The sequence below is a fragment of the Sciurus carolinensis genome, chromosome 12 (genome assembly GCF_902686445.1).
Source record: "Sciurus carolinensis chromosome 12, mSciCar1.2, whole genome shotgun sequence".
Classification (NCBI taxonomy): domain Eukaryota; kingdom Metazoa; phylum Chordata; class Mammalia; order Rodentia; family Sciuridae; genus Sciurus; species Sciurus carolinensis.
In genome coordinates this window covers 80356629-80375940 of record NC_062224.1, presented here as the reverse complement: position 1 = coordinate 80375940, position 19312 = coordinate 80356629, and the positions used below count along the sequence as shown (strand labels likewise).

Below are 19312 nucleotides of genomic sequence, written 5' to 3'. Positions count from 1 at the left end.
GAGCAGTTTTAGGTTCACAGCAAAATTGAACAGAAAGTACAAAGCGTTTCTTTATACCCAGTCCCCACGCCCACACCCTCCTCCACTTGAAACATTTTTTAAGGCAGTAATAGAATTCTTGGCTCCTTTTCTTTTCCAAAAGTAAAGCTAGTTAAAAAATAAAAGTGATACTGCACTGGAGGAAGTGGGTATACACAGCCCCTCAACCCCTGTCAAGTCCTAACACATGGTTTGAAACCCATTAAGTTACTTTCCCGAGTTAAATAAAGAGAATACCTTAAGGGCAGTGGTAGAGCGCTTGCCTAGCATGTGTGAAGCACTGGGTTCGATCCTCAGCACCACACACAAAAAAAAATAAATAAAGGTATTATGTTCATCTACAACTAAAAAACTAATTAAAAGAGGGAGAGGGAGAGAGAGAAAGACCTTAAATTAGAAAGCACCCTCTGCACTACAGAAGTAGGGAGAATATCATGTTGGAAATTACTCTCCAGTCTTCAGAGACAAAACTTAATGTTCTGCCAAGATCTGGAAGAATAGGCTTTCAGGCTGAGACTTGGTTTCCCCACTTCTGCCACATAGCATAGGCTCTTCATGACAGAATATGCTATTTTAGTTGCAAGATTGAAAGGGCCAGTGGGCAGCCCCTGAAAATTACAGGGGCCCAGCAATTGGGGCCTGCATTCATTGTGTACTTACGGAGTCACTATCATGTACTGGTTTATATGCTGGGGACATAATATTAACTAGGACCTACAGTGAGTGAGCCTTTTGCAGTCTGAGGGAGAGAGCAGGGCTAGAGAAGTGAACAGCAGGCTGCCCTGAAATAATGTTGGATAGAATTCTACAAGATAGGTAGAGAAAGACTGAAAGATTTCCAGAGGAAATGGTCTCTAAGCCAAGACTGAAATTGCCAGCTGGAAATTGGGACTGGGAAGGCTGGGATGGTGGAGACGAATGTGCAAGGCCACAAGGTGGTGAAGAAATGGAATAGAACGGGGTATTTTGGAGAATAAGTAGGGGCAGATGATGATGGAGGGCCTTGAGGCTGTGTAAGTGTGAACTTTTTATAAAGTCTTTCATTAGCAAACTCCATGACTTTGGCCAATGTACTTCCCCGTTTTCTCTTCCGTGCCTTGCGGATCTCTGTGGCTCTTCCCTACTGTGCTCCTGTGACTCTTTAAGTAGTAAGAACAAGCAGTTTGCAGGCCCATCAACGGGGCTCCTGTGCAAACAGGAAATTTCCATGCCTGGGTTCTCCAGGTCAATGCAATTTCTGTAATAAAACATGGAAGTGATCGTGCTCAAACTGGAGCTGGATGGATGGAGAGTGGGTCAGAGGAGGGGTTTTGGCCGGGCTGCGGGAGACCTGCGGTGCTGGGAAACTGAGGCAAGGTGGGTACGACCGCAGGCGGCCGGAAGCCTCCGGGTCGGCCGGACGATTCTTTTCAAACCCTCCGCCATCACCTCAGCTCACAGCCTCTTATCGCGTCTCTGGGGCCTCAGAGGAAGGCTGCCTGGCCGGGACGCCTGAAATCCGCCCATTGTTCCCTCCCGGGACCGCAAAGCCACAGCTCACCGCGGGCAGCATACAGCAGCCCTTGCAGCCGGAAGCGCCGGCCGGGCGCGGAGCCAAGGGCGGACTCAGGTCTGCGCAGGCGCAGGTGGAGCTGCCTAGGGAAGACGGGCGCGGTCCTGGTTCTGCGGCCCGCGACTGCCATCTGGTGGAAAGTCAGCGCCGGTGGCCTGGCAGCTTCCACCGGGCGGAGGCGGGCGCTGGCTGAAAGCGGACGCAGAAACCTTGCCGGGGAGCCCAGCCAAGCGCTGTGTTTTCCAGGTCCGCGCAGGCCAGGGGAGCCCTGCGTGTTTGCTTGGTAGGAGTGGATTACCGGGAAACTAGACGGAAGGTACCCTGCCAGTCGGCGTGTACTGTATTGTTTGGGAGTGAACAGCGTGTAAAGTAAATGTCAGGTGAGAACAGTGCCGGGAACCACCGCCCGCCCCCTCCTCCTGGCCTTGGCTGCTCCCTGACCTTGAGCAAAGCGCCGCGGGCAAAACAGCTCGGCGGTTCAGAGGATTGGGAGGAGGCGGGGTGGGAGGAAGAGGTGTCAAGACAGAAATAAGAGCTGGGCTGCCCAGCCCACGCATTCCGCCGGGGCTGTACGTAAGCAGAGGGCACGCACGCCCCCTCTGCCCACCCCACGAACACGGTAGATACTTGGTGAGCCACGATTCCAGAGAGACCGCTTTTGTGCCAGGTGTGAGGGGTAGTTCAGGACCCACCCAGTCATGACAAGAACAGAACCCATGCAGTAAGGGGACCCCCAGCCCCAGGAATTAGAATTACATATCCCATTTAGGGAGCCACTCTACCTACAGTTGCCTTTAAATTTGTCTTCACTGGCTGGGTGTGGCGTAGTTCCCTATCTCCTGATTCTGAGCTGTCCTTGATTTTCTTGGGTCCCACCCTGTTCTTGTATCAAGCAGTCACTTTGGAATGTGTTTCCTCTCTTCGGGGATTTAAACGTTAGTCATGAACATCTTCCCTCGCCTTCTGTCCTTGCTGAAGGGCGTATTGACTATTCCTTCATTCCACCTGAATTTTCAAGGGCTACCTGTTGGGAAAGCGCTTCTCTAGGGTTCCTCTTGTTGCAGAGCAAGGAAGCATTTTTGGATCCCAAGCGACTGGGAGGTCCTCTGTCACCAGTTCTTTGTGATCATGTCATACGAGATTTCAGAAAAGTCACTCAGAGTAGCAGGCATGAGGTTATTAGAAGGGTTTGGAAAAGGGAAAAAGGTACACTTTGAAGGAAGGGAGGGAATAAGTCCTCTGGGGAGAGGCACAGGCCACTCCTGCCCTCCTGTTTTATTGGTGGTCCCAGAGAAGTTTCCAGAGAGTCTTACCTATGTCCACCTTTTGACTTTTGACCGATTGCATAACTTTCAAGTCACCACTGTACGTGGTCTTACCCCATGGAGGGGGCATTTTATTATTATAATGGCATGATAAAGATCCAAGGCAACTGTGGGTCACCTTGGCCCACAATGACTGGTTCTATTTGGAACTTTTAACAGATTCTGTGGTTGGGGATTTGCTTCTAATCATCCTGTCTCCCTTAGTCCTGGAATCTGGTCTGTGTAAAAGTCACAAAACTCCACCCTTCAGGGTAACTTTTGTTCTCCTTATCCACAGGGCTGAGCCTTTAGGGCCTATGGTTGTTCCCTGAGGAATGTCACATATCCTACTGACTTAAGCCAGTCCAGGTCAGAGCAGCCTCAGGCAAACTGCCCTTCAAAAGAAAGCATGTGGGAGTCAACAGAGTAGGCCCAGTCCACAGAACCATCCCACAAACCTCCTGTTCCCACTGCTAGTGTCTGCCACCTATTACTGCCCCAACACCTTTTTTATGAGCTTCCAGTTCCCCTGCATCCCATTGATGGATGTCATCCAGTGTCACTGAAGGGACTTTTTGTGCCTATGTTTTCAATAGGAGGAGAGCAACCTCAGAAGTGAGGATATGGCTGACAGTGGTCTCACCACTTTTGCAGAATTCATGCATTCCTTTCAAAGATATTCCTTTCTCTAGCTTCGAAACATACCCCTGGCTGCAGGTGACAGGGATTTTACTTATTTGGCTACATCATACCTGCATCTGTGGATGTTAGCAAGGCACTTCATGACTGTGAAGGAAAAAGACAGGGACAGACCATGGATCTGGAAGGCGCATGACATGAACTTGGTGGTGAATTGACGTCTCATGTTCTTCAAGAAATGTCCAGACAAGGTGACCTCACTGGGGATCTGGCCAATGCCCTTGCAACACAAAAGGGCACATTGAGATCCAGAGAGAAGTGACTGGCTCAGGTTACTCAGCAAGCTGGTGACCTAGCTGGAATTAGATCCCAGCTCTCTTGACATTCAGCTCTTTCATTGATTGCACATGTTTATTGAGGACATACTATGTGCCAGGGACTGTGCCAAGCTCTGAAAATATTGATGTAAAATGAAGTGCTTTTGAGATGGGGATGTAGGGATACAGAGAGAACACAGAGTCTCAAAAGAGAAACACTCAAACTGTTGGAATGCAGAACAAGCAACCCAGCCAGTGTCCTTGTGCCAGCATCCTTGTCTGCAGCTTGATGATTGACTAATGAAAAAGAAACAAAATTGCAAGATGACCACAAGAAGTCTGGAGGAACCCCTACTTTAGAAAATATGGGTACTAAAGACAGAACTGACCCTAGAACATGAGAGGGCAATGTGCAAACCCAAGGAAAACTGGCGTAAAATTGAGTAACCCTGCCCTGACTCCACCTCTAGTCCAACTCAATAGCTACTGTCCCTCTATAAATGTTAAAATAACAGATCAAGATGAGATGACTCATTTTCTCTCCCTCAGATCACCCACACTTACATTCTCGAGTGTGTACTTTCTTTCCATAATAAATCTCTTGTTCTGCTACTCATACCCGATGTATTCTTAAACCTGAATGGTCTTGAGTAGAGGATTCTTCTGCCCTGATATCTCCTCTGACCCCTGTACAAAGACTCTTGTATAGTGTTTGTATCCTCTGGTGTATAAGAGATTGTAGGCAAACAAATCTATCCCATAATGCCTTATGGTTAGAAGTGCTATGATCCTTTGTGCATCTTTCCTGGCATTTTGGAGGGTTTGAGGATCTTCATGAAAATGTTCACTAGTTAAATAAATATTGGTGAATGTCTCACTATGTGTGAGGTGTATGGGGGATGAACATATACAGTCATGTACTGCATAATGATGTTTCAGTCACCAAAGAATCACATATACGATGGTGGTCCCCTAGGATTATAATGAGAAGGATCTACTTTCAAAGCTTGCCACTCAACAGGACAGAAAGCATGCCTCTTAGCATCCTTACATATACTTTATAATTTTTGTGTTGGATGTTTCCTTTCCCGATTTCTTCCAAAGAGGAAGCTTGTAGCAAACTTCGATTCTGAAATGGTGCAAATCCCTTCCCCAAAAGGCATCTCAAATCCAGCCGCTGCTACTGACTTATTGATGGGCACCATCCAGTGGCCTTGGGGAGGTGGTGGGCAGCCCAGCCATGGCTTATAATAAGCAGAGACAACTCAGCATCCACCCTGCAGTGAATAATAGAACAAAAGCTGCCAGCGCCTGCAGGATCAAAGCGCATGAGCAATCACAGTGTCTCTGGGTTAAACAGATCAGCAGAGGGGGCTGGGGCAGCAGGAGGATGCCATGGACGTTTTGGGGGGAGTCTGGGCTGAGAAGGAAATGTCAGCTGGAGAGAGGCTTTCTGTTCCTCACAAGATATTCTCCCGTGGCTCTCTTTTGTTAACCTTCTCTGGAGTTGGGGGACTCATTCCTCCATCGGCTTTCTCCACCACCTGCCCCCAAAGAGATGAGGTGACCATGTTGAGAGGTGATGGGAAAAGAGTACTGAACCAGAGGCAGGTGACACTGGATCTGTGAGCTTAGGCCATGCTGATGTTCTTTAGGCCCAAAACTCCCAATCTGTGAAATGAGGAAGTTGGATGGAATATGGAGTTTCAGACTTTCTGTCCACTCTGGTAAATTTCTCTGAAAAGAGATAGACGGATCTGTTACCTTCAGGCTCCCTGTCCAGTTATCTGTAGTCCAGGGGGAATGATTGCCAAACTCAGTGTGTGAACCCCCATTTTGTGGGGGAATCAGGAGACGAGCAGAAGGGGAGACTGTATTATTTATTCCTTCCAGTCTGCTTCAACTCGCTAGTGGACAAACCGGAAGCAATTTTGGGGGCAGAAAAATTACCATTGGGATTTTTATTCAAAAAACATATTTTTAGATGTTAATCTTTGTGCCTCTTAATGTATATGCAGTTCTAGAAGAGAAGCTTCTGATGGAGTGGGGGTGCTCTGGGGAGCTTTGAGAACATTTAGCTCAACCCTAAAGACCCCCAAGGTTCTGAGCATTTTCTGAGAATATAGCCTGACTGCTTCTTGAAAGTTTGTGTGTGAGAGTATGTGTGGTGTGTGTATACATATGTGCATGTTTGTGTGTCGTGTGTGTGTGGGAGGGTGCATGTGAATGTGCTTGCCCCAAGTCAGTCCAAGTCCAAAGATTTTTGTTTTTCCTTTTGAATAAGCCAGTGGGGGAAGTTAGTATATAATTAGAGGAAGAAATGTGTCAGGAAATAACTAATTTTACTAGTGGAAAATCACTGCAAACCTTCCCTTTTATATGTGAGCTCAGCAGCCTGCAGGCAGGTGAGAAGTCTGAGAACAGAGGTGGGGGATTGGATAAAGAAACTTCCCCATTCAAAATAAGCCCAATGCACGGGTCCACAGATAGATCACACATGCATGTGCACACACCAATCCTCACACATGTTACATGGACTTGTGTGATGGCATACCTGGACATGGGTACAAGTGAACATCCTCACAGATAAATTTCAGTTTAGGGTAAAGACCAAGTATTGTGGATTGAACTGTGTTCCCCCAAAAGATATTTTTAAGTCCTATCCCCAGTACACGGTTCTGAGACCTTGTTTGGAAACAGTGTCTTTGCAGATGGAAACTGGTTAAGATGTGGTCATACTGGACTATGGTGTGTGAAACCTAGTCCAATATGACTGTTGTCTTTATAAAAAAAAAAAAAATTTGAACACAGAGATGCAGAGGGAAGGTGGCCAGGTGAAAACAGAAGCACAGATTGTAGGATGTTCCTACAAGCCAAGGAAATCCTGGGGCCATCAGAAGCTGGAAGAAATAAAGATCCTTTCTCTAGGGACTTTGTGGGGAGCAGCATCCTGCAACACCTTGGTTTTGGACTTCTAGCTCCAGATCTATAAAATAATGAATTTTTGTTGTTTTATGCCCAGTTTGTCATTCTTCGTTACAGTAGCTCCAGGAAACGACAACATCAGATATGTAGGGTGTGAGGTTCACACCCACACTGAAGATGTACAGAAACTTTGGCACATACTAGAAGAGGTGCTCAGGGCAGGTGGATGTCCCTTACTCCTCTGCTCCCTCCCAGAAGCCTCTATTTTTTTTATCCCTCTGACCTTACCTGTCCTGTGACCTTAGGCCACCACCACTACCCAGCAGCCAACATTTACCATGCACTTCTCTCTGCTGATCTCTATTCTAAATGCTTAAGCTCAGTTAAGTGAATCTTCACAACAACCCCATATTACTCCTGTGGATGAGGTGTTCTCATCCACAGGTGAGGAAACGGAGACCCAGAGGAGTTTAATAACTTGCTCAAGAAAGTAGGGAAGGGAAACATTGGGGTTTATAGCAGAGTCAGACTTCCATCTGCTGCAATGGAGATGGTCTGTTTTCTGAGGGACTGCATTTCAAATCATGCCTGGATTCTGTCACTGGCTTAGTGGACTCCTGGGCTGTGAGGTCCAAAGAAGACCACCAGGGTGCTGTGTGGAGAAGTCAGAGGTGGGCACCATGGGATCTGAGGGTTTGTCACCCTTCTCCTGGATTACTTGTTTTGAGTGGAGAATATTTTATTTATCAGAGATTGTTTTACACACCCTAAAGTGCACACATTTGCAGTGTACAGCGTGAAAAAATTTGACAAGTACATCTAGTCATATAATCACTATTCCAATTTAAAAAAAAGAACATTTATATCATCACAGACAGGTTCCATGTGCCTATTCTACCCCCACCTCCATCCCAGGCAACCCCTGATCCCATTGCTAGCACTACAGGTTATTTTCCCTGTTCTCATACTGAAAAAATAGTGGACATACATTATACATTATATATATATATATATATATATATATATATATATATATATATATCTGGATTTTTTATTCACCATAATTATTTTTTTGAAAATTATGTTTGTGGTTACATATGCCAATACTTTTTTTTTTTATATCAGGGATTGAACCCAGGGACGCTTAACCTCTGAGTCACGTTCCCCAGTCCTTTAAATTATTTTTTTAAAAATTTTGAGACAAGGTCTCACTAAGTTGCTTAGGGCCTTACTAAGTTGCTGAGGCTGGCCTTGAACTTGTGATCCTACTGCCTCAGACTCCCAAGCTGCTGGGATTACAGGCATGTGCCTCTGCTCCCAGATTCACTTTTAATTGCCAAATAATATCCCATTATATAGATGGATCACAACTTGTTTCTTCATTCACCTATTGATAGGCATTTATGCTGTTTACAGTCTTTCATGATTACAAATAAAGTTGCTCTGAACATTTGTATATAAGTCTTTGTGTGGACGTGTGCTTTTTATTTCTTGGGGGTAGATACCTAGTAATTGATGGCTAGATTGTATTTTCAACTTTTTAATGCAAAACTCTTTTCCAAAGTGGTTGCATTATTTTATGCGCCCACTGGTAAGGTCTGAGTTCCAGTTGCTTCATATCCACTGATACTTGGCATTGTCTATTTTTCATATTCTTGCTCTTCCATTGGTTGTGAAATGGTGGCTCATTGTGACTTTGATTTGTGCATCCCTGACAAGTGAACAGGTTGTGTATTGTAATGTACTTATTGGATATTTATATACCTTCTTTTGTGAATTGTTCAAGTATTTTGACTGTTCTTCAGTTGGGTTGTTTGTTTTCTTATTATTGAGTTGTAGGAATTCTTTCTGTATTCTGGAAATGAATCCACTGTTAGATATAAAAGTTGTGCATGCTTTCTCTCAGTCTGTGGTTTGTCTTCTTTTTAAAAAATGATGTCTTTTGAAGATCAAGTCTCAAACTTTTGATAAGGTCAAATTATGGATACTTTTTCTTTTGCAGTGTATACTTTTGGTGTACTAAAAAAATCTTTGCCTCCCTCTAGATCACTAAGATCTCTCCTATGTTTTCTTATAGCTCTAGATTTTGTGTTTGGATTTATAGCCCAACTTGAATCACTTTTTGATTGAGTATGAGGTTAAGGGTTCATACTTTTTTCTATAGAAATATCCAATCTTGTGGGGCATAGTGGTGCACACCTGTCATCCCAACAACTTGGGAGACCGAGGAAGGAGGATTGAAAGTTTGTTGGGACTAATGACACGTTAACTAACTCAGGCCGACTCCTTACTTCCTGGTGAGTGAGCAAGATCAAGGCCTCAAAGGCGGTTTCAATAGTTAATGACGATAAACCGGACCACCGTCAGGGATTGGTTAACAACAGTTCCGTGAACGTGATCAGCTAGTGCTTGCCATATAGTCCAATGGGGCTCTCGCCTGCGTGAACCCCCCCTGCCTTGCTGACCTTTAAGCTGATTGGTTCCCGCCTAGCCCCACCCTACATAAAAGCTGTGCGATTTCCTCAATAAACGAGTTCCTGCTGTGACGGGTCTCCCTGACTCCTCTGATTGTCCTCCACCAGGAGGGCTGGGAGCGGGCCATCAGTAGGCCCTACCTATCCCAGTCTGACCTTGTTGGGGAGTGTCCCCTTCCCTTGTCGCTGGTTGAGAAGAGCAAGAGGGCTTAAGACCCCGACAAAAGTTCAAGCCAGCCTCAGCAACTTCATGAGGCACTGAACAACTTAGTGAGACCCTTTCTCAAAATTAAAAGGGTTGAGGATGTGGCACAGTGGTTTAGTGCCCCTGGGTTCTACTTCTGGTACCAAAGGAAAAAAAAATTCAATCACATCATCACTAAGTATAGGAAAGATAATGATTTTCCCATTGAATTGTTTTGCATTATGTAAAAAATAAGTTGATAAGGACAGGTCTATTTCTGGAGTCATTATTCTGCTCCATTGTTCCATTTTTCTGCTTGTTTTGCACTGTCTTCTTTGTAGTAGTTGTTTAGTAAGTCTCAAAAAGATGGTAAAAGCTTTGATTTTTGTTTTGTTTAAACATTTGATATTATCATGAAATTTTTTGCATGAAGTTTGATTTCTAAAAATATTGCATAAAATTATTATTTATCTTGATTACTAGGATTTTGCACTTGAGGTGCATGTCTCACTTTCTTTAACCTTAGACCAGCCCCAGCTCCAACTTTTTTTTTATTATTATTTTGTCTACTCTAGGTTAGTTGTGTTTTCATACAAACCTTAGGATCCGTTTGTTAATTTTGACAAAAATTCTTTTAATTATCTTTTTAAAAAAACATTTTTAGTTGTAGATGGACACAATATCTTTATTTTATTTATTTATTTATTTTATGTGGTGCTGAGGGTCGAACCCAGTGCCTCACACATGCTAGGCAAGTGCTCTACCACTGAGCCACAACCTCAGCCTGACAAAGAATTCTTGATGGGATCTTGACTGTGATTACATTAAATTTATAGATGAATTTTTATATTTTACCATAGTATTCCATGAGCTTGCTACATATTGTCATTAATTTAGATGGTTCTTAAAATATCTCAGCATTGTTTTATAATATACAGTTAGAATTCTCACATATCTCTTGTTAAGTTTATTCCTAAGAATTCTACGTTTTGATGTTATTGCTAATGCTTTATTAAAAACATTTAAATAAAATATTCAAAATAAAACATTTCAGTGTTTTCTTAAAATGTTTAAAATAAATTGTTTTTATTTCCATCTCAGCAAATTTCATCTTCCAATTGTTTGTTACAAGTCTGTAGAGGCACAATGAATTTCTGCACATTGATTTTGTACCTGTAAACTTGCTAAATTCATACATGTGTAGGTTTCTCAGGATTTTCTCTGCAATCAGGACACCTGTGAATATACAAAACAGTCCTTCTTTCTTTATAATGTGTGTGTTTTCCATTTATTTTTCTTAGAACCTCAGTACTATATGAAATAAAAATTTAAATAAAGGCAGACACTACCCTTGCTTCTGATCTTGGGAGGACACTACTCAGTCTTTCATGCTTGTCTACTTTTAAGTGGCCAAAGCCTGTGCTGTTGTGGGAAATGTTGTTCTGTGGACCATTCAAGAGTCAATGTGCAAACAGGGAGTAGCCTTAAGAACATCCTCCAGGGGAAGGCAGGACACAGAGTTAAGGAAGTAAACACCACCTTTATGTCTTCCTTGCTCAGGTTTCAGCAACCACAGCTGCAGGTTCCTTCAGTAGAAGGTGGGTTCTAAAGAAATGATAACACAAAGCTGGACTTACCCGTGCAGAGTTTCCCAGATGCTGCCAACTCAAAACTCAAGGAGTTGTTTGCTCAGGTCTTTATTTTCTCCCTCCCTCCCTTTCCTTAGCTTATAGTATTTGTACCTTTTGACAGGCCTTCGTTCTCCATTCCTCCATATCCCTAAGCATATGCCAAGATACAAGTAAATACTCACATACCCTCAACCAGATTCAAAATCTGGGACAAAAATTGATGGAGACAAAGACCGTCTGGAAGAGGTTGCTCAGCCTATCTCAGGGAGTTCAGCATCAATAATGGAGATAAAAGTCATTAGGAAGAGGGTAGGGGAAACCTAACAAACACAGCTGTCAGCAGACGCGGTGACAATAATAGAACAGGGAAGCCCTACATACCTGTTGTCCCAGCTACTTGAGAGGTTGATGTGGGAGGATCACTTGAGCCAAGGAGTTTGAGACCAGCCTGGGAAATAGAGCAAGACCCTGACTCAAAAAAAAAAAAAAAAAAAAAAAAAAAAATCATAGAGGAGGGGCAAGCCATATTTTGTCATCTCCAAAACTCATGTTGAAACTTAATGCTTATAATGAGATATTAGAAGGTGGGACAGGTAGGATTTTAAGAGATTGATTAGGGCTCTACCCACATGAATGGATTAACCCATTCATGTGATTAATGGGTAAACACATTCATATGATTAATGGATTAGCAGGTTAATGGGGTATCTCTAGAGTGTGTTTGCTGTAAAAACCAGTTTGGCCAGGTCTCTTGAGCACTCACTATCTCTTGCCATGTGATGCCCTGTGCTAACTAACTCAGGGTTCTGCCAGCAAGAAGAATGTGGTCCTTTGATCTGGACTCATGAGCCAAAATAAACCTCTTTCCTTTATAACCTGCCCAGTCTGTGGTATTGTGTTATTAGCAACATAAAGTGGACAAGACAGGACTTTAACAGAAGAGGAGCATCTGGGAACTGGAAGGGTCTCACAAAGCTGTGTAATCCAACTTCTGTTGAGATGCACAAGCCTACTCCAGCTCCCAATCCTTCCTTGACTGACCCGTTGAATTTGTGAGATAAAGTCTGAGGATGGGGAGGAGGAGCCAATTATAGTTGGTATTAACAAAACTCATACTACCAGCCTCAAAGGGAATATTTAGGCTCATAAAACTGAAAGTCCAGAGATTAGGTCTGGCTTCAGTCGTGACTGGGTTCAGGACCACAACAATGTTATCAGGGCCTTGTCTCTCCATAGTCTGGGCATAGTGGCCACCAGTTATCTAAACCTACCACATTAGCAACTGCAGGAAGAATAAAGTTTCTTCTCAATTAGTGTTAGCGGAAAAGTCTCATAGAAGGATCAGATTGGTCAAGTTTGGGTCATGTGACCTTCTGTGATCCAGTTGCTTGAACCAATTGGAAGTGGTTGCTTAGCCAGTCTCAGGGAGTTCACCATCATTAATGGAGATAAACGTCATTAGGAAGAGGGCAGGGGAAACTACCAAGGGTATGATGTATTCTGAGTGTCTAGCCAAGGTCTTATGCTCTTCCCTGAAGGACAATGGCAGTCTTATCCAAAACACTGGAATAGCTTCCCTCATAGAAAAAAGGACTTTTCTACCAGAAGCAAAGAGGCAGAGTCTGGACAACATAAGAGCAGCCTACTGCAGTTTAAACTCTGACTCACATATGATTATATGAAGCAAATTACTTTTCCTAAGTGTACATCCATTTCTTCATTGGAAAGAGAGGTAACACTCTTGGTTCATGAGATATTTACACAATGGGTAACACGGGCCTGTGGTCAAGAATGCATTTGGAGATGGAGGGGGTTTCTATTCAGCTGTAGCCCATGGCACAGTTTCTCTGTGGGGAGCTGAAGAGTAGGTGACTCCATTCTCTGAGGCTCATTATCTTAATAATAAACCCAGGTCACAGATTGTCCTTGGAAACACCAAGGCACAGAAATCACCAAGTAGAGTAGTCAATACGGATTCTCAATGCTGCGTGTTCTCTCTCCCTGCATGGAATGTCATGAGCACACCCTTGGATCCCAGAGCATAGGCAGGTGTCAAGTAGATGGCCTTGGAACATGCATTATGTGATCTTTTTTCCTCACCCAGCCTGCCTCACCACAAGAACAAATAAGATTACAGAAGTCAAGAAGGCAGCATTTGGAAATCTAAAAGATAAATAAACATGCAGAGGCTAACTGAAGAGTCTCCTAATGAGAAGGGAGCTGTCAGAGTTCATAATTGAGACTATGCTTTACCAAAGGGGCTCTCCCAGCTCTCTTTGCAAACCCAGGATGCCAGCAGCTTTCATCCTTTGGGAGGACTCTGCTAGGGGAGGGCAGGTTTGGGCTGTGTGAGGACTATCTGAGGAGCCCACGAAAAAGTCTGATGGTATGAGCTGCCAATGTGGGATGATGCTCTTTGTCACGGCAGTTTTCACCTCAAGGTTGGAGGGGACTGGCGAGCCTTGTGCTAGGCCAAGGGGCCTGTCACCTCCAGGATTCTAATTCTACCATTATGCTTTTGCAGACTCGATCATCAGAAACCCATCAGACGTGCATGGACTCAGCACTGAGGAATCAAAATACGAATAGACAATAATATGGTGAGTAGTCTATGAAGTACTTAATATGTGTCAAGCATTATTTTAAGTGTTTTTCTGTTGGAACAAATTGGATCCTCATGACAATCACAGGAGGTAAGTAATATGACTTTCCTGATTTTACAGTTAAGGAAACTGAGGCACAGAGTCTAAGTAACTTCCCCAAATTCATATAGCCAACAAAGACTGGAGAGGGATTTGCACCCAGAAGACAGGGGAAAGAATATAATATATATCTAGGTCTAAAAAACATGGTAAAAGCACCTTTGCTGGCTTGACCTCACCATCTTGGGGAGATCAGGAAGTGTGAGGGTTTGAAGGTGAGGGACAGCACATGACACTCAGAGTTAAGAGGCAATCAGGGCCTTTTCTGTCAATCTCTTGCCTCTGAGGTCTTGGCCTCCCCCCGGCCACCCTGGGAGGCGGCTGGAGATGGATGTTATCCCTGGGCCATAACTCACCAATATGCTGGTACATCCCCACTTCCCCAATCCACCTCCAGCTCCCCATTTTTTCCCTTTTCCTGGTTATCGTAATTATTTGAGAATTTACAGAATAATCCGTCACAAAGTCCTCCAGAACAAATTGAATGTCAGGTTTATAAAACAACCTAATAAAGCAGATGGCATTACCCGCTGGTAAATCTCTTCCCGTTTCCTGCCCCACCCCCTCCCCACTTCAATGTCTCAGAAAGCTGACAGATTATCCATTTACAGGCAGATTAATCCTGAACAGTATAAACATGGGGAGAAAATTACACTTTCTTGTCTCCATAATTGATAAGAAGGACGCATTAATCTATAAAGCCCGGAGGAAAGGCCCATCTGTCTGCCGAGACAGTCGTGGGGGTGTCTGGGAAGGAAGGAGACCTGTCCATATGTCTGTCTGACTGCATGCCTGACTTTTTATCAGAAACCACTTTCCCAGAGGCTGGTCCTGGAAACTGGGCATCTGTAACCTTAGACAAATGCCCATCCCTGCCCCTGAGCTGGAATTCTAGGCCACGTGGAGACTCTGCCACTTCCCTGCTTTCTTCTTACTACATGGTTCTGCAGTAATTCCATAAGCTGGCATTAGCTATCCACTCGATGGCCCTCGAGGGGATTCCAGGAGGAATTTGTTCAGTAGGATTCTGACTTAGTGGACTCCTCCCCTTCTACTATTTCTTTATAACTTTTTGTAGTTATAACTTTATAACTTTTTTCCCTCCCTCTGCCCTCATCTAGCACCTTCCCTGTTAGAGACAGCTGTGAGGCATTCATTGTCTCCTTGAGGCCTGTGAGAACTGTCAGGAAGTGTCCCGCCAGCCAATTCCCCTCTGCCAAGGGACAGAAGTGGAGTGAGGGTTTCTGAGTAGTCTCAGCTCCAGAACCAACTCTCCCTCTCCCAACTCAGAGATGACAATGACAGGGACACAAAAACAGTGCCACACCCCATTCCCTTTTGGAAGGTTTAGGGCAGGCTCCTTCTGTCATTGTTATTGGGATGGCTATAAGAATCTTATTGGCCACTAGAACCCCAATGAGAGAGGGAAAAATGAAAAATTAAGATGGAGAAGGGAGACAGGCAGAGACCACCAGTGCTAAAGGACCGGGAAAGAGGAATGAGGAAAGTTTGAGTAAAGATGAAATAGAGAAGTCTATGGCATGAGCTCATAATTTCTCCCTTCAGGATGGGTGGGCATCTCTGGGTGTGTGTGTGTGTGTGTGTGTGTGTGTGTGTGTGTGTGTGAGAGAGAGAGAGAGAGAGAGAGAGAGAGAGGGAGAGAGACAGAGAGAGAGAAAGACAGAGAGAGAGAGAGATGTGTGTGTGTGTGTGTGTGTGTGTGCACTGAGTGCTAAGGATCTGAATGAATAGCAGAAACTTCTCAATAGCATATTGTACTTTATAAAACCCAGCACACCCACCCCCAGGACTGGACACACACTTTGACTAGCTTCTCCAAAGAGGTGGACTGGACTGATCACTCCAGGCCACTTCCCACTTCTAGGCATCTGGACATGGAGGGCTCCCAACAAATGTTCCAGTCTTTGCCCTGGGACTCCAAGCTCTTTGTCCAATGACACGCACTGCTCCTGGCTGGAGTTTGAGGATGGTTCTAACAGGATTTCCCAGACCATGTCCCTTGGAGTACTGGTGGGTCCCATAGTTGAACATATTTGGAAGATGCTGAATTAAGTAAATTAAATAATGTTATCTCTGCTGCTTTACTTTTGGTGTATTTTGCTTCTCATCTCTTCTCTGGCTGGTTTTTCTCCATTTCTTTGTTTTTCCCTCTCCCATTCTATATTGATTGTGAGTTTTACAGAATCCAGTGAAACTGTAAATAGTAACTCATTTTGGTTTTATGCTTTCCTATTTAAAATAAATGATTACATACACACACACACACACACACACACACACACACACATATATATATATTTAAATTGACAATTATAATTTTAAAGGAGAAAAAAGATTAGTGACTGACCCCAGGGTCTTGCAAGCTAGAAGGTAATATCATTCCATTTTCATTGACTCATTTTAATAAAAATTATTATGACATGAATTGTAAAGTAATGATATGTAAATTATCTAGAGAAACCAACAAAGCACTTAATTTTAGCCCCTTAAATGTAGTAATTAATGTTGGATGAACATCTAAGGTTTAGAGGGTTAGTTTTAAAAGATATAAATTTGGGTGATAAAATGAAATTTTTTTGCCTGTTATTTCTTGAATGTTTCAAACCACTTAAACCAATTAACTTGTTTCTGTCTAAAGAAGCAACTTTTGTGCTCTTGTAGTTGAGAAAGCTAAGTTTTTAGCCCTGTCACTTCATCTTTACAGAGTCTAAGATTGGCCTCCCATATGCTGTCCAAAGAGCAGTGGTTTTTTTGTTTGTTTTGTGGTTTTGTTTTAAATTTTCAAAGCCCTATGTTCATTATCCTCAGAAATACAGGGAAAGTGGGAAATAGTATCTGTGCTCTTATAAAGAAAAGGCAGAGTGAGAAAATGTGCTGGTCTTGAGGACACCATCAAGAATGTCACAAAATAGCCTTGTGCTGCGGAGTACGCCTGTAATCCCAGAGGCTCTGGAGGGTGACGCAGGAAAATTGAGAGTTCAAAGCCAGTCTCAGCAACTTAGTGAGGTCCTAAGCAACTCAGTGAGACCCTGTCTCTAAATAAAATATAAAAAAGGGCTAGGGAAGTGGCTCAGTGGTTAAGCCCTCCTGGGTTCAATCTCTGGTACCAAAAAAAAAAAAAAAAAAAAAAAAAAAAGAATGTCACAAAATAGAGCCAGTTGGTTAAAAAAGAAAAAAAAAAAAAAAAAAAAAAAGAAAGTGATGTGATATGAAAGAGCACAGGAGAATCATGAGGGTCTGTATGGGTCACTTGTCATGATTCTGCTCACACAGCCCTCTGCCTGGACTACCTGTCTCATATTCTGTGTCTGCTGCATTTCTGGTATCTCTTCCCCTTCCCCTTCTTGGTAGAAGGAAGAGGGATCCTTTCGTGTGCTTTCATTGAATCTTCACCACTTTTCTACTGTCTTACTGAATTTTTATTTTATCCTGTATTTGCAGATGTGAGATTCAAGAAGCTCAGTGAACCCCAACAGGATAATTTAAAGGAAAGCCACACCTACACTCATCATAATCAAAATGGTGGAAATCAGAGCAAAGAAAGGCCCTTGAGAGCAGCTAGAGGAAACATTACACTTTACATGTAGGGGAACACAAATTCTAAGGGCTGCAGATCTCTTCTAACACACAAAGGCAGCAGAAAAATACATTTAAAGCATTGAAAGAAGAGAACAGTCAACCCAGAATTCTATATCCAGCGAAAGTATCCTTTGGGTATGAAGTCAAACTAAAGCTATTCTCTGATGTAGGAAAACTAAGAGAATTTATCATCAGAATATATTTTCTGTACTGACTGTTGAAGGAAATTCAACAGAAGCTGAATGAAAATGTTGACAAAAGAAAGTTTGCTTTCAAGAATGAAGGAACATAACAGAAATGGTAATCAAATAGGTAAATGCAAGAGACTATTTTTTTAAGCACTTTAAAACACATGATCATTAAAAGTAAAATCGATAACATTATCTGGTAGAGTTTTCAATGTGTGGGATATAATTCAAATGACAATTATATAGATCAGTTGAGAGGAATAGTAAAGAAGTTTATATGGTTGCAAAGCTTTTACATTTCACTTGAATGTGTATGTGTGCGTGTATGTGTATGTGAAATAGTATCTACAGCAGCCACTAATACAGAGGCATTTGACCAAAATACCAATGATAAATTTAAACAATACAAAAATTATTTAAATAACTCAAAATAGAGGAAGTGAAATAGAAGGGACAAATAGAAATCAAATAACAAAATGGCAGAACTATTTTATTATTTGATTTTTATTATTCTAACAGTAGGAATAATGATATTAAATGCTGATAGTCTAAATCATTCCGTTAAAAGGAAAGGGTTGGTAGAGCAGATAATAAAGTCCTTACTATATAGTGCCTTCAAATGACATACTTTAACCACCAAGACATAGATAGTTAAGCAAAAGAAACACTAGAATTGCTATTTTAAGATCAGATAAAATAGACTTCAAGACAAACACTACCACTAAAGATAAAAAGGGATAATTCATGGGAGAATGTAACACTTATAAACTTATATTAATCTAGTAAGAGCCATTCTGATCCTGGGCATAAAAACAATACTGTTAGACAAAGTTCACAAAATTTCTTTATAGTTATTATTTTATTTAGAATATGTCCCATGGAAGAGGTATAGCCCAAATACCATGGTCAAAAATTATTTGGATTGATTTTTTTTCCCTTTTGCACAGATACCTTATTAATTTTATATATAGGTTGGTTCATTTGTTTCTGTTTATATTCTGTCTTAGAGTCTTTATCGCATGTTTGACAATTTTATTTTATTTTTCCATGGGGAAATATTTTTGTACAGTGAAATATTTATGTTGGTCAAAATTGAAGCTAAATAAAAGGTACATTTGGAGAAGTTTCTTTCCTTTCCTTGGCATTTCTTCCTTATTTTAACTCACTCCTTCTAGGTAACTAATTTCACTAGATTCTGATTTATCCTTCCTATGCTTCTTTTGCAAAAGTTGATATATATTTTTAATTTATCATCTTTCTTGCGGACAGCGAGAAGGGCATTGAATGGGTGAGTGGACACCCAAGGGTAGCCGAATTCCACATCTTACTCCAGCAGGATTTTAGGATTTTTCTAATAATATTCTTGGACTCCTGGAGATCTTGGCTGTGATGCTGCTTGTTCATTTGGAGGTCGTGTGTGTGTGTGTGTGTGTGTGTGTGTGTGTGTGTAGGGGTTACAAGACAACAACTTTAGAACAATTAATGCTCCACTTTTCCTTCCTCTATTCCCATTATCCACTCAGCCATTCCCTCTGCAAGTATACCTGTTCTCAGTTTTCTGAAGTCTTTCATCTTTCTGAAATTTCTCATAGTTTTATCTCTAGATCCTCAGATCCATGACTTGTTTTCTATGCTGTAATTTCCTCAAGATTAATTTTGGGGGAGTTAGCCAACAGCCTATGCTCATTTGCCATCTTGTCAGGAATCAGTGACTCACTCTTTCTGAGTAAGCACTCGGTCTCTGGGATGTGTCCTCT

At 42.5% G+C, this 19312-nt stretch overlaps 1 long non-coding RNA gene across 1 annotated transcript; it reads left to right on the top strand.

The window, feature by feature from the left end:
• Positions 1–1818: 1818 nt before the first annotated feature.
• Positions 1819–18572, top strand: LOC124962085 (uncharacterized). The gene is made up of 3 exons (XR_007104421.1): positions 1819–1971; positions 13590–13665; positions 17230–18572. It is a non-coding gene; the product is annotated as an uncharacterized LOC124962085 (long non-coding RNA).
• The last annotated feature ends 740 nt before the right edge of the window (positions 18573–19312 follow it).